This window comes from Elaeis guineensis, chromosome 14 (genome assembly GCF_000442705.2).
Source record: "Elaeis guineensis isolate ETL-2024a chromosome 14, EG11, whole genome shotgun sequence".
Taxonomy (NCBI): Eukaryota; Viridiplantae; Streptophyta; class Magnoliopsida; order Arecales; family Arecaceae; genus Elaeis; species Elaeis guineensis.
In genome coordinates this window covers 6,890,742-6,904,017 of record NC_026006.2, presented here as the reverse complement: position 1 = coordinate 6,904,017, position 13,276 = coordinate 6,890,742, and positions in this window count along the sequence as shown.

The window sequence follows — 13,276 nt, the reverse complement described above, 5'->3', positions numbered from 1 at the left end:
CAAACCCCATCATGAATCGAACCATGTCCAACAAGGTCCGATTCTTCCTTTCAGATACACCATTATGCTGTGGTGTTCCAGGAGGAGTCCATTGAGAGAGAATCCCATTCTCCCCAAGATATGTCAGAAATTCATTGGAAAGGTATTCACCTCCTCGATCAGATAGAAGAGTTTTAATATACTTTTCAGTTTATTTTTCTACCTCATTTCGAAATAGTTTGAACATTTCAAATGACTCCGACTTATGCTTCATTAAATAGACATACCCATACCTCGATAGGTCGTCTGTGAAGGTTATGAAGTAGAAATATCCACCTCTTGCACTTGAGCTCATGGGTCCACATACATCAGAATGTACTAGACCCAAGAGTTCACTGGCTCGCTCACCTTTTCTAGTAAAAGGTGACTTGGTCATTTTACCAAGAAGATAGGACGTACAGGTTGGAAGTGATTCACAATCACCTACTTCAAGAATTCCTTCTTGAGCCAATCTGTTTATCCTGTTCTTATTGATATGACCTAGCCTACAGTGCCAAAGGTAGACTTCTAACATATTATCTATTCTAGGGTATTTATCGAAGGTTTGAACCACATTAACAGGTTATGATAGAAAGTAAATTCCATTATTAAGTTGTCCAACAATCATTGTAACACCATTCAAAATGATATTGCAAATATTTTTTTTTATTAAAAATTGATAACCGTATATGGCCAAAAGGCCTACAGAAATAATATTTAATAAAAAGTTTGGACAATAGTGACATTCACTCATAATTACATTTCAAGAATTGATTACAAGATTCATGATTCCTAATGCTAGAACTGGAACTTTGCTTTCATCTCCAACATTCAGGAATCTCTCACCTTCATCAAATCTCCTACTGACCTGCAGACCCTGCATCGAATTGCAAATATGATAAGGACTTCCGATATCCAATACCCAGGCAGTAGTATCACATATGAAAAAGTTGCAAGGTGTTATCATATAAGTACCTTGCTTCTTTTTCGGCCTGTTCGGGTCCAGTGAGGTAATGTATAGAGGACAGTTCCTTTTTCAGTGCCCCTGCTTCTAGCAAAAGAAGCACTCTGCCTGGCTCTGGTCGAGCTTGTGCTTCTTGGTCTGACCCTGTGCAGACATCCCAGCATGCGGCTGCACCTTCTTATTCTTCTTCTTCTTATTCTTCTTTCCTTTCTCAAAGGGTCGACGACTAGAAGAAGACCCTCCCACAATATTTACCGACTCCTTATGGAGCTAGTGGTCCTTTTCAAAGTTCTGCAGCAACCCCAACAAGCTGTGATAGTTCACTGCAGGCTTTGTCATTCGAAAATGAGTAAGAAAGGAAAGGTAGGACTTGGGCAGAGAATTAAGGATCGCATCCTTACTGAGCTGCTCGTGCAGGAGAAAGCCCAGTTTACTTAAGCGCTCAATCATTTCGATCATGTACAGTACATGATCAGTGACTGAGGCTCCATCCCTCATCCGAGCATTGAAAATGGCATAACTAGTTTTGTGCCTTTCAACGTCGTCAAGCATGCCAAAAGAGTCGTTCAACATTTGAAGTATCTCCTGTGGCTGGGCGTTCTCGAACCTGCGGCTGAACTCATCATTCATTACCGCCAGCATTATGCATCGGAAGTGGTGCGGTTGTTGAGCCACTTCTGGTAAGTATCTCGGACCGTCCCTCTAGCATTCAGGGCTGGCTCCTCAGGTGCCGGATCCGTTACTACATAAAGGATCCACTCATGCTCAAGAATGATTTTTAATTTTTGATACCAGCTATCGAAATTAGGTCCCATGAGCTTGTCATTATCTAATAATGATCGGAGTGACAGGGTAGTGGCCATAGCTACATAAAGAAAAATCAGACCTATATTAGTACATAAATTATTAATACTAAAGACTTGGACTTTAGTCTAAAGTTTCTCCCAATATTTTTACGAATTGGTAGCCTCAACCTCCAATTCGAAGAATTACTTTAATTTCTTAGTGGGTACTAGAATCCACACAGACTACACACGAGCCCAACTTTGGTTGGTCAACCCATGTATATCTATGGGTAGGTTCATAACCAGTTGTTTCTCTAAACAACTTCTAATAATTGATTTTGCCCTAGAACCTAATCAGTAGGCTTTGGCCTCCACTGAAAAGATCTGGTTAAGTCCAACCATTAACATGATTTGATTTGATGAATCGGACCAATAAATGATCAGGCCTGACTTTGGCCGGCCAACCTGACCACCATTAGAAAGACTCAAACCAAATTATCATATTATGAATGATAATTTCATTAGTCAATAAGCACCAAGCCTTTGGACCTCCAATGATTATTAAACTAATGGACTCATTATCACTCACTTAATGGGAGGCTATGACATAGTTATCAATATAACTTAATCATTTTTAGGACCTAATAATTTTTGAGGATTTTATTAAAGAATAGATGAGAAGATAAATTATCAGCCAATTTCAATCCTCCCACTGACTTCACCAAGTCAGATTAAAAAGGATTTAATTAAGCCAGCATTAGGAGCACCTAAATCAGTCAAACTGATTTACCTAATGACATGGGTGAACCCTAATCACCAAGTGATCTAATCAAAATCTAATTCACCAGGTTGGCCAGGTAAGTGAGATCAGTGGTGGGGATATGCCATTAACTCGTCAGAGATCGAATCACTGCGAGTAGCTCCCGCTTAAAAATCACTGGTCAAACTGCCAAACTTACCTTAGATACCAACCAGTTCATTAGTTTTAATTTGATCAACTTAGTAAATTGGGTTCCACCATGTAGCCATGAATTAAGTCCATCTTGGTCTAGTTAAAGATATGGACCTATTCAACTACAACTATTGGAGTTGAGTCTAGAGTATCCTTGACCTAATCTAATTCAACTTTTGATTAGATTTGACCAATTACTCTAATTTAGTCTATTTCTTTAAGCTAACCTTAGGTCTAACCCAATTATGGACCTAATCCATCTAACCCATTGACCCACAAGTTTATGCAATTGTCTTAGGTCTTAATTCATAATTCTAGACCTACTAGACAACACTTAATTCTTTTAATTAAGTATTTGGGCTGATGGGTCAGGATTTGGCATTTCAAAAATAATTTTCAAATATGAAAGGTTTTATTTTCTGGTCACCAAATATGTTGACTCATTTCACAAATAGCAATCCTATCGCTAATTATATAACAGAAAATAACTCAATCAAAATAAATCATGAATATTCCTTTCGCTACTTCACTGCATAAGATATAATCGCATCGGCACCCCTACCGCCATAGGAGACCCCATCGAATGGGAAGAGAAAGCCTTTAAACCCTACTTTTCTCCTATGTCCAGACGGTCATGGCAACCAATCCAATTCGATTACTTGCTACTTGGATCAAGTATATCTAAATATACCAATTTAAAAATTTAAATTTTAAATTTTAAATTTCAAATTTTTGATTTTGAATTTTAAATTTCAAACAAATTCCAAATTTCAAATTTTTGAATTTCAAATTTTGAATTTCAAATTTTGAATTTTAAAATTTGAATTTTAAATTTGAAATTTCAACCAAATTTTAAATATCAAATTTCAAATTTTGAATTTTAAATTTTTGAATTTTTGAATTTTGAATTTCAAAATTCAAATTTCAAATTTTAAATTTTAAATTTCAAATTTTTGAATTTTAAATTTCAAACAACTTTCAAAATTCAAATTTTAAAGTTTAAATTTTAAATTTTAAATTTAAACTTTTAGATTACAACTTAATTTACGCATGCAAATATATATATCATATCTAAAAAACCTTGCTCTGATACCATTTGTGGGAAAATTCAGTGTAGGGATACAATGGTAATTTTAAAACTTTTTCAAAATCATTATTTTACAGTGAAAATTATTAATTAATCTAATTAATTAATAAAAATTTATCCTACACTAGGCTCTAAATATGATATATAGCATGCATGCATTTAAATTTGAAATTTGAATTTGAACAGTAAACACTTTACTGTAATGTGTTCAGAACAAAATATCTTTGTGCGGGTAGTAGATTGCCGTAATCTGATCACCGTCGAGAGAGTTTGATCATTGAGATACAGCCACATAGCATGTCTGGCCTCTACGGATCATCCACACGAAGCTCTCGGTCTAATCGACTCCTCACGAGTGCTAGCTCGTTGTAGAGCCCTTTCGATAGCCGATACTAATCGAACTCCTTCGATCGATGTCTGCCGATTTTTTAGATACTCCAGATTGTTAGCAGACATGCTTGAGAGGATGTTGAAGATCTCTCTAAAATTTGGTGGGCTCACAACACTCGTAGCTCACCTTCTCACTTTTCAAACTCCAGGCTGAAACCCTGAAGAACTCACTGAAACCCTGCACACACTTTTTCTTTCTTTTCTTTCTTTTTCTCTCGGAAGGATATAGACCTTCACCTTGCACACAAAGATTCCTCACGCCCAGATTTTCTCTTCAAAATTTTTCTTTCACACACCCCACTCTTCTCCTTCTTTTAAAACAATGTCAAACGTCTTATCCACGTGAGAGGATAAAGATGAGTAATTGCACATTTGAATTCAAATCAAATTTTGAATTCAAATAAAAATTAATTTATTCCTATCCACTAAGGGCATGAGAAGAGGAGGGCGTGGCTTAATTTGTGCATGAGTAATTTTATGAGAAACATTTTCTCGTGTAATAAATGGGGCATTAAAAGAGGATAAGGTCAAGGCGCTAAGATTGGTTGCTCATTCAAATTCAAACTTTATTTTGAATTTGAATGGCCAACCAATCATCTTTATCCACTCATTTGGCACATTAAAGTAGGGCGTGAGGAGGGCTTTGCATGAGAAAAAATTCATAAGAACTTCCTTCTTGTGAATTCAAATGGGCGTAGTGGAAGTGAGGTGGCACAGGGAGAATGGATCAAGGTGGTTTCATTATTTAAACCAACCTAATTGAACCAAAAAAGTTAGGCCCAATTAGACTAATTTAAATCTAACTAAATTAGGCTTAATTAGGCTCAATAAAATCTTAATCAAATCAAGAATTGATTAAGCCCAACCCTTGATCAAATCTGGGACCAAACCATCTCAACGATTAGGTCAACTCTTAACCTAATCGGGTCAAACCCAACTGAATCTAATTCAATTGGATCAAATTGAGTTAATTAGTGATCAAATCACTAATTAAACCTTTCACAAATATTGAGTCTAAATCTGATGGATAATCGGGCATCAGAATTCATCGATATGTAACTCTGATTGAAGAGTCCCAAACCAGTGGGACTCTTGACCCCGATACCCAAAATGTGTGGGACTCATGATCAGAGAATCCTGATTCTCGATCACAGAGTTCCAGACACGTAGGACTCATAGTCCACGAGCATTAGGACTCTTCATTAGCCATCAGATCAGATAGGAACCTCTAATATGTGTGACCCCACAGGTTCGAATATAAGCCAGTAGCACAGGAATCAATTCTTGTACTAATCGAAGTGACCATCTAGCAATGATACCCGATGATTGGATAGGTCGAATAGTCGTAATCACAACACTCAGAACCTACATGAATATGGTTACTGTATAATTCATCCTTTTGACCTCTGTGTTTAGGACGACTCAGGGTTAAACTGTCAACCTTGATTAGATCATCCGAATCGTACTCAACTCAAAATAGTCCTGTGACTCCTCACAAGGACTACCCTAGTCAAGGTTTTGCTAAATTGAAATACGACTATACACAGCTCCTAAACTGGAGTGGTCAATCCCATCTTGACACACGCACCGACAAGTCAAGTACTTGACTACACCCAACAGCCTTCCGTCACTAAATTAGAAATTCAGGTAGTCCAGTGTCTAAGTGCAGTGAGTTACTTGCAAGTCACCGTGGCGGTCTCAGGTCAGAGGAACATTTATACCCATATTCATCGGAGCAAATCTTGACAGCAAAAATAGCTCTGGAGTCAGTCACGTTCAGTGCAGATGTACCCTTACATCTCACCTGTATGTCATACCAGTGTCTCCATACTCATTGGTTAAGAGGACAACCAATCTATATGGCACACAACGACCTATGCTTGATAAACGTTGTCATTCTTGGTAACAACGTATCATTTGGTCACAAACAGATTTAAAGACTAATCGACAAATCCTCCTTTGTCGAGTCTAAATAGTCCTAAGGACTTCACCACAACATAGGAGTTCATTAGAAGATGAAATATTTTATGATGAAAAAATATCAAAATAATTTTTATTAATTCATAATTCATGTACATATACAAAAAGAGCACAACCGTCAACAGGCTGACGATTGGCTTTGGGACACTATTCCCAACACGTCCGGTCATAAGAACAAAGTAAGATTTAAAGGCCCACTCCTCCTATTCAATGGGGTATTCTTATGACGTGTAGGGGTACTACGGTTCATCCTTAATCAAAAATCAAAACTTATTTTTCTGCAAAATCCTAGATCCTGAAATCTTAAGATTTATTTTACATATTTTTTTTATGAAACCAAGACTTAATTAATGAATTAAGCTTATGAAGTTAAATTAGGTCTAAAATTGAGAATTTTAGATCTAAGTCATTTTCATAAAATTGGATTCGAACTTGGGTAGCTCAATTAGGCTAGCGGTTGATCAAACCGAATCAACAATTGGTTAGGTGGGATCATGAAAGCTAATAATTGACTAGCCTAATAGAATTAAGTCTGGGTCAAGATCGAATCACATTTAGATGTGACTCGATCAAGTTAAGACCTAATTTGGCTCAGTGATTAGAGCCTGGATTGTAGGCTAACCCAATTAGTTTTGGTTCGATAATTTAGTTTCTAAGGTAAGTTGGGCAGATGCGATCGACTGGTTTTTAATTGGGAGCTACTCGACTCGAATGCATTCTTGTCGAGTTAATGGCATATCCCTTCCATCGATCTCACTTACCTGACCATATGTGTCGACCCAGTTCTAATTAGAGGTGGCTAACAATTCGAGCTAACCCATGCCACTAGGTTAGTCATAATTGTTATGACTATGTCAAGCCAAGTTTAAAGAGATCTAAATCAAATCTTCCTAAGAAAATATTAAGTCAAGGTCTTCCACCATTGTGGATGTGCGGGCCCTTTCCGGGGTTGATTATTCTCGACTGGATACAGTGGCTCAGTTGCACCAAGAAGATGCAACCATGTCCATTAGGCATTGGATGCTACGAATTAGAGGATAGGTTGGGCTCAATATTTTGGATACGGTGAGGGACCCAATCAGGAATCTAATTCGTGCAAATGGTGGGTTTGACTTAACTAAGGATTGGAGCAATATTCCGGATATGGTGAGCTTCATAAATTAGAGATCAAGTTTTGGGTGCACCATGATTAGAGAATCATTGGATAAGAGTTGTCCACTCATCGGTTGACCCATCACCAATAACTGTTAGGTGAGGTGATGAGCCAGTCGGTGAGACCACACCATCCACTAGAAATCACTGATCACAGAGATTTTCACATCTTTACCAAGAGAGTGTAGGGATCTGAGAAAATAGTGGGAGTCTAATTTATTTAAAAATAAAATCTCTAAATAAATTGGTTAAATCTGATTATAAAATCTAACTAGAAACTTTTGACTCTCTACAGAAAATATGTCTGCCTCAAACCCCCTGACCAAAATATTAGACACCCACAGATTGACTGGACCCAATTTCAAGGATTGATTGAGGAATTACAGAATTATTTTGGATTCTAAAAAATTGACTCATATCTTGGATCAGGATCCATCTGCCATGCCAGTACGTCCGACTGCTGAACAGAGAGCGTCTCTGAAAAAGTGGACGGATGATGATAACAAAGCAAGATACTACATGTTGGGTGCAATGTCTGATGACTTGCAGCGCCAACATGAGAATATTTTAACTACCCACCAAATGTTAGCTCACCTACAAGAGTTGTTTGGTGAACAAAGTCGCACAGCCAAGTATCAAGTCTGTCAAAGATTTTTTAAGGCTAAAATACGTGATGGGCAATCAGTCTAAGATCATTGTTTGACAATGATTAAGGATCTTGAGGAGCTTAAAAAATTTGGTATCATCTTAGACAAGGATATTCAGATTAATGTGATCCTTCAGTCCTTGTCCGATGCATATAGTCAGTTCATCATGAACTTCCATATGCATAAGATGCAGTGTACCTTGGCTGAGTTAATGAATATGTTGGTTACGGCTGAGCTTTCTTTGAAGAGTTCAAAAGGCTCAGTCCTTACTGTGGAGCGAACTTCTTCCAAGAGAAAGTCTTTTAGAAAGAAGAAGAAGTCTGTGAAGAAGTAGAAGGTGGATGGGAAGAAGAGGAAGTGGAACTGTCCTCAGTACCTGACCACCCTAAAAAACAAGAAGGATAGTCCTTCTGGAGGTATGCTCATTTTAGAATCTAATCTTATGATTTCTTCTGCATCTAGTTGGATGCTTGACTCTGATTCTAGTGCTCATTTGTGCACTTTTATACAGGGTCTGAGGAGAGCAAGAGGCTGAGGGATGGGGAGATGATCCTATGTGTCGGGAACGAAGCAAGAGTTGCTGCTGTGGTTGTGGGAACCTACCCTCTGCGATTATCATTAAGATTAGATTTAGTTTTAAGAGACTGTTATTATGTGTCTACAGCAAGCAGGAATTTGATTTCTGTTTCATGTTTAGCACAAGAAGGCTATGTGATTAGCTTTCATAAGGATCATTGTAATATTTTTTATGAAAATAATAAAGTTGCAAATGGTTTTATCATTAACGGTCTCTATCAGTTACATGTTGATGTATCTGTATTTAATATCGAGCAAAATGTGAATGCCATAGGAATTAAAAGGCCTAGAGATAGTCTAAATAATAGGTATCTGTGGTATCTAAGGCTAGGTCATATAGTAGAAGACAGGGTTAACAAATTAGAAAAATTCGAGCTATTGAGTCCGTTGACTTTCGAGTCATATCCAGTTTGTGAATCATGCCTTCAAGGCAAAATGACCAAGCTTCTTTTTGTGGGACATGAGAAAAGGGCCACAGACCTACTTGCCCTAGTACATATGGATGTGTGCGGCCTATTTGATGTGCCGGCTAGAGGCAACTACATCTACTTCATTATCTTTACCGATGATATGTCTAGGTACAGGTATGTATTTCTAGATGAAACACAAGTCTGAAGCTTTTGAAAGGTTCAAAGAATTCAGACATGAGGTAGAAAAACAAACAGAAAAGCCCATTAAGGTTCTTCGATCAGATCGAGGAGGTGAATATCTTAGTAGGGAGTTTCTAGACTATCTTAAGGATAATGGCATAGTCTCTCAATGGACTCCACCTAGAACGCCACAACTCAACGAGGTTTCAGAATAGAGAAATCAAACCCTATTAGATATGGTCCGTTCCATGATGAGCTTCACGGATCTTCCTGAATTTCTTTGAGAATATTATCTCATGATAACAATTTATGTATTGAATAGAATTCTCTCTAAAACCGTTCCTACCATACCGTATGAGATATGGCATGGTAAGAAGCCAAGTCTGAATCATCTCAGAATTTGGGATTGTCCGGCTCATGTCAAGAGACAGCAGGCAGACAAGTTAGAGTTCAGGTCTTTTAGATCTCGATTCATATAATATCCTACAGAGTCATTAGGATACTATTTTTATATTCTGAAAGACCACAATGTGATTATGAGTCGAAATGCTATTTTTTTTGAAAAATAGTTTATTCAAGATGGGGGCATCGAAAGAATAATTAAGCTCAAGGAGAATGTCTCCCAAGAGCAATGAGCTAAAGAACCTGAGGAACCCAATCAATTAGAACCAGTCCTAATACAACCTCTTCCACCTCGTAGATCGACTAGAGTTTTTCGTCTTTCTGAAAGGTACTTAGGTACCATACAAGAGGATGTAGAGAAAATATTCCTCATGAAAAATAGGGTTCATGGTGATGATCCCAAGACCTATGACGAGGTGATATCAGATATCGACTCCGAAAAATGGTTAGAGATAATGAGATCAGAAATTGACTCGATGCACTCCAACCAAGTCTGAACCTTGATAGATCCACCTGAAGGTATTGTACCTATTGGGTGTAAATGGATCTTCAAGAGAAAGATAAGTACAGATGGGAATGTAGAGACATTCAAGGCTAGGCTCGTAGCGAAAGATTATAGTCAGTGCGAAGGCATTGACTATCAGAATACCTTTTCGCTGTAGCCATGCTAAAATCTATCCGCACATTACTTGCTGTTGCAGCCTATTTCGATTATGAAATATCGCAGATAGACGTGAAAACGACGTTCTTAAATGGACATCTTGAGAAAGATATCTATATGGAACAGTCGCTTGGTTTCATATCCAGTGATGATGATCACAAGGTCTGCAAGCTGCAAAAGTCCATTTATGGACTTAAGCAAGCATCTCGGAGCTGGAATACTCATTTCAATGATGTGATCAAAATATTTGGTTTCATCAAAAATGAGGAGGAACCATGTGTGTTCAAAAAGGTTAGTGGGAGTATAGTTGTCGTCCTCGTATTGTACGTAGATGACATCCTCCTAATTGGGAATGACATTCCCATGTTGACCTCAGTCAAAGTATGGTTGTCTAAGGAGTTTTTAATGAAAGATTTAGGAGAGGTATCCTTTATACTGGGTATTAAGGTCTATAGAGGTAGACCAAATAGGATGTTGGGACTTTCACAGAAGATGTACATAGAGGAGGTGCTAAAAAGATTTAGCATGAAAAACTCTAAAAGAGGTTTAGTATCTTTTAGACATGACATTCATCTCTCCAATAAGATGTGCCCTAGCACACCTAAGGAGATTGAACGCATGAGCAAGATCCCTTATACTTCGGCAATAGGGAGCCTCATGTATACCATGCTATATACACGACCTGATATAGCCCATGCTGTGAGTGTCACAAGCAGATATCAGTCGAATCCAGGTGAAGAGCACTGGACTTCTGTGAAATGTATCCTTAAGTACTTGAGAAGGACTAAGGATATATTTCTAGTCTTTGGGAATGGAGAACTCTAGATTCAGGGATATACAGACTCAGACTTTATGTCTGATATAGATGATCGAAAGTCGACATCTGAGAGTCTGTTCATTTGCAATGATAGTGCAGTCAGTTGGAAGAGTTCCAAGCAGACGGTGATTGTTGATTCCACCATGGAGGCAGAGCACATTGCTGCATCGGAAGCTGTGAAGGAGGCATTCTGGTACAAGAAGTTTGCCGCAGAGCTTGAAGTGATGTCATCAGATGCCATACCTCTTTACTACGATAATAATGGCACCATAGCCCTAGCTAAGGAGCCAAGGTCTCACCAAAAGTTCAAGCACATCGAGTGGCGATTCCATTTGATCCGTGATTACCTCGAAAAGGATTATGTCGAGGTCAAGAGAGTTGACTCCACAGATAATGTGGTAGATCCACTGACTAAGTCATTAGGCCAGCAAAAGATCGAAGCCCACCTTGAGAAGATGGGACTTAGATATGTAGCCAATTGGCATTAGGTCAAGTGGGAGTTTACTAGATGTGTGCCTTAGATGCCAGATTAGCTGACATATTTCTGTACAAATCTAAGAGCAAATTTATAATTTTGACTATAAATCAATAAATGGATTATTCTTCTATCACATTATGTACATTGTGTCTGTGATACATCCTTTGAGTTAGTAGGAATGTCAATTCATATTTTCAAGAGTTAAAAATTTAAGACATGAATTTACATAACTAACTCATAAACAGCTCCTAACCATAGGATCATCACGAGGATGGTGATCGATCCGAAAGATTGGTATACAATCATTTTCTTAGGGTAGATATGTCTTGAGTCTACGATGTGGAGACACCGGAGCGAGAGTACAGGTATTTGTTGAGAACGAGAGTACTGAGCATGATCATATCGAGCAGTCATAAGAAAGTCTACCTTCTCGTCGATGACTAGCTCGATGCTGCAGTTGTGTGTCTAGTTCTTTGACCTGATGTGCATTGACAGTTCACCTTGAGTGTGTTATAGTTTGACTACACCATAACTCGGTCTCCTAGTCATTCGAAATCCTGAGGTGTATGTTGGCTGTAGTATATTCATTGTAGGAACTAGGTCGCACCAAGATGGGATCTATCAACCTCGGTAAATGAGAGGAGTAGTCCTATGATGATTGAAAGATCGAGTCCTTAAGCCCATGGCTATGGCAGAGTGAAATAATGAAAAAAGAGTTTTCTATTGGGGTTTCACATCGAACTCGGATCGATCGATTGATTCATATGACTGATGTTGGGTTTGACAAGTTTTCCTTAATCCTAATTCAGTCGGGACTCATGATAGAGAAACTCAATCACACAGGTAGCTACACCGAGAGGTTCTTCTTCAGTTCTGATGGATTGCCACCACATACTGCTAGGTGTCACTGATAGATTTTGAAAGCAATTACAATGATATTGATGATCGATCATTCTAATTGTCTGAATTAGAAGAGTTCTGATCCATCGAAAGAAGTTTCGATAATGTCGATGATGAGATCATGACATGTCTCATTACCATATGAAATTGAATCTAATTGGGTCACACAAACAAAGGATAGGGTCTGGATGTCATCAATTGGGCTAACCCAATTGATTTGGATAAGATCCAATTAGGTTCAAGAAAATCATGCTAGCACATGATTGAGCCTAAGTTTCTCTTCGTATAATCTTTTCTATCTCGACTGAGCCAAATATGATTTGACTCATCCAGAGAACCTTGGAAAGGTTTCTTTCAGTCTAAATGAAGCTTGTCCAGCTCAGAAAAGGCTTGTCTTAATTCATGAGATGAATTTAAGACAACACTTGCTAATTCCTGACACTTGCCATTTTCATTTTAGGACATTTGTCAAATGTTGACATATGGGTCTTAAACTGAAGGCCACTTGGCAAGAGCTCATTGAAGGATTATTGTGGAGTGTCCACATGCCAAACCACATCAAATTGGGCACCATAATCAGATTATGGCGTGAGCCCAATTGGATTAAGTGGGTGCCCCAAGTGGATAAGGATTGGAGAGACTTGATAAGATTGGACTCCTTGGCACCAACTCTCTTTGTGCTTATCCAATGTTGGCACCAACTTTTGGAGATAAGGTAGGATTCTTATCTGATATGATCAAATGATATCACTCCACCAATCAGAATTTTTTTAGATTAAATAGAATTTTCTGATTGGTCGAATGAAGTGGCATTGCGCAGCATATAGGGTCTATAAAATCTCTGTCTGCACCTAGGGTTTATGAGTTTCTGCACAAT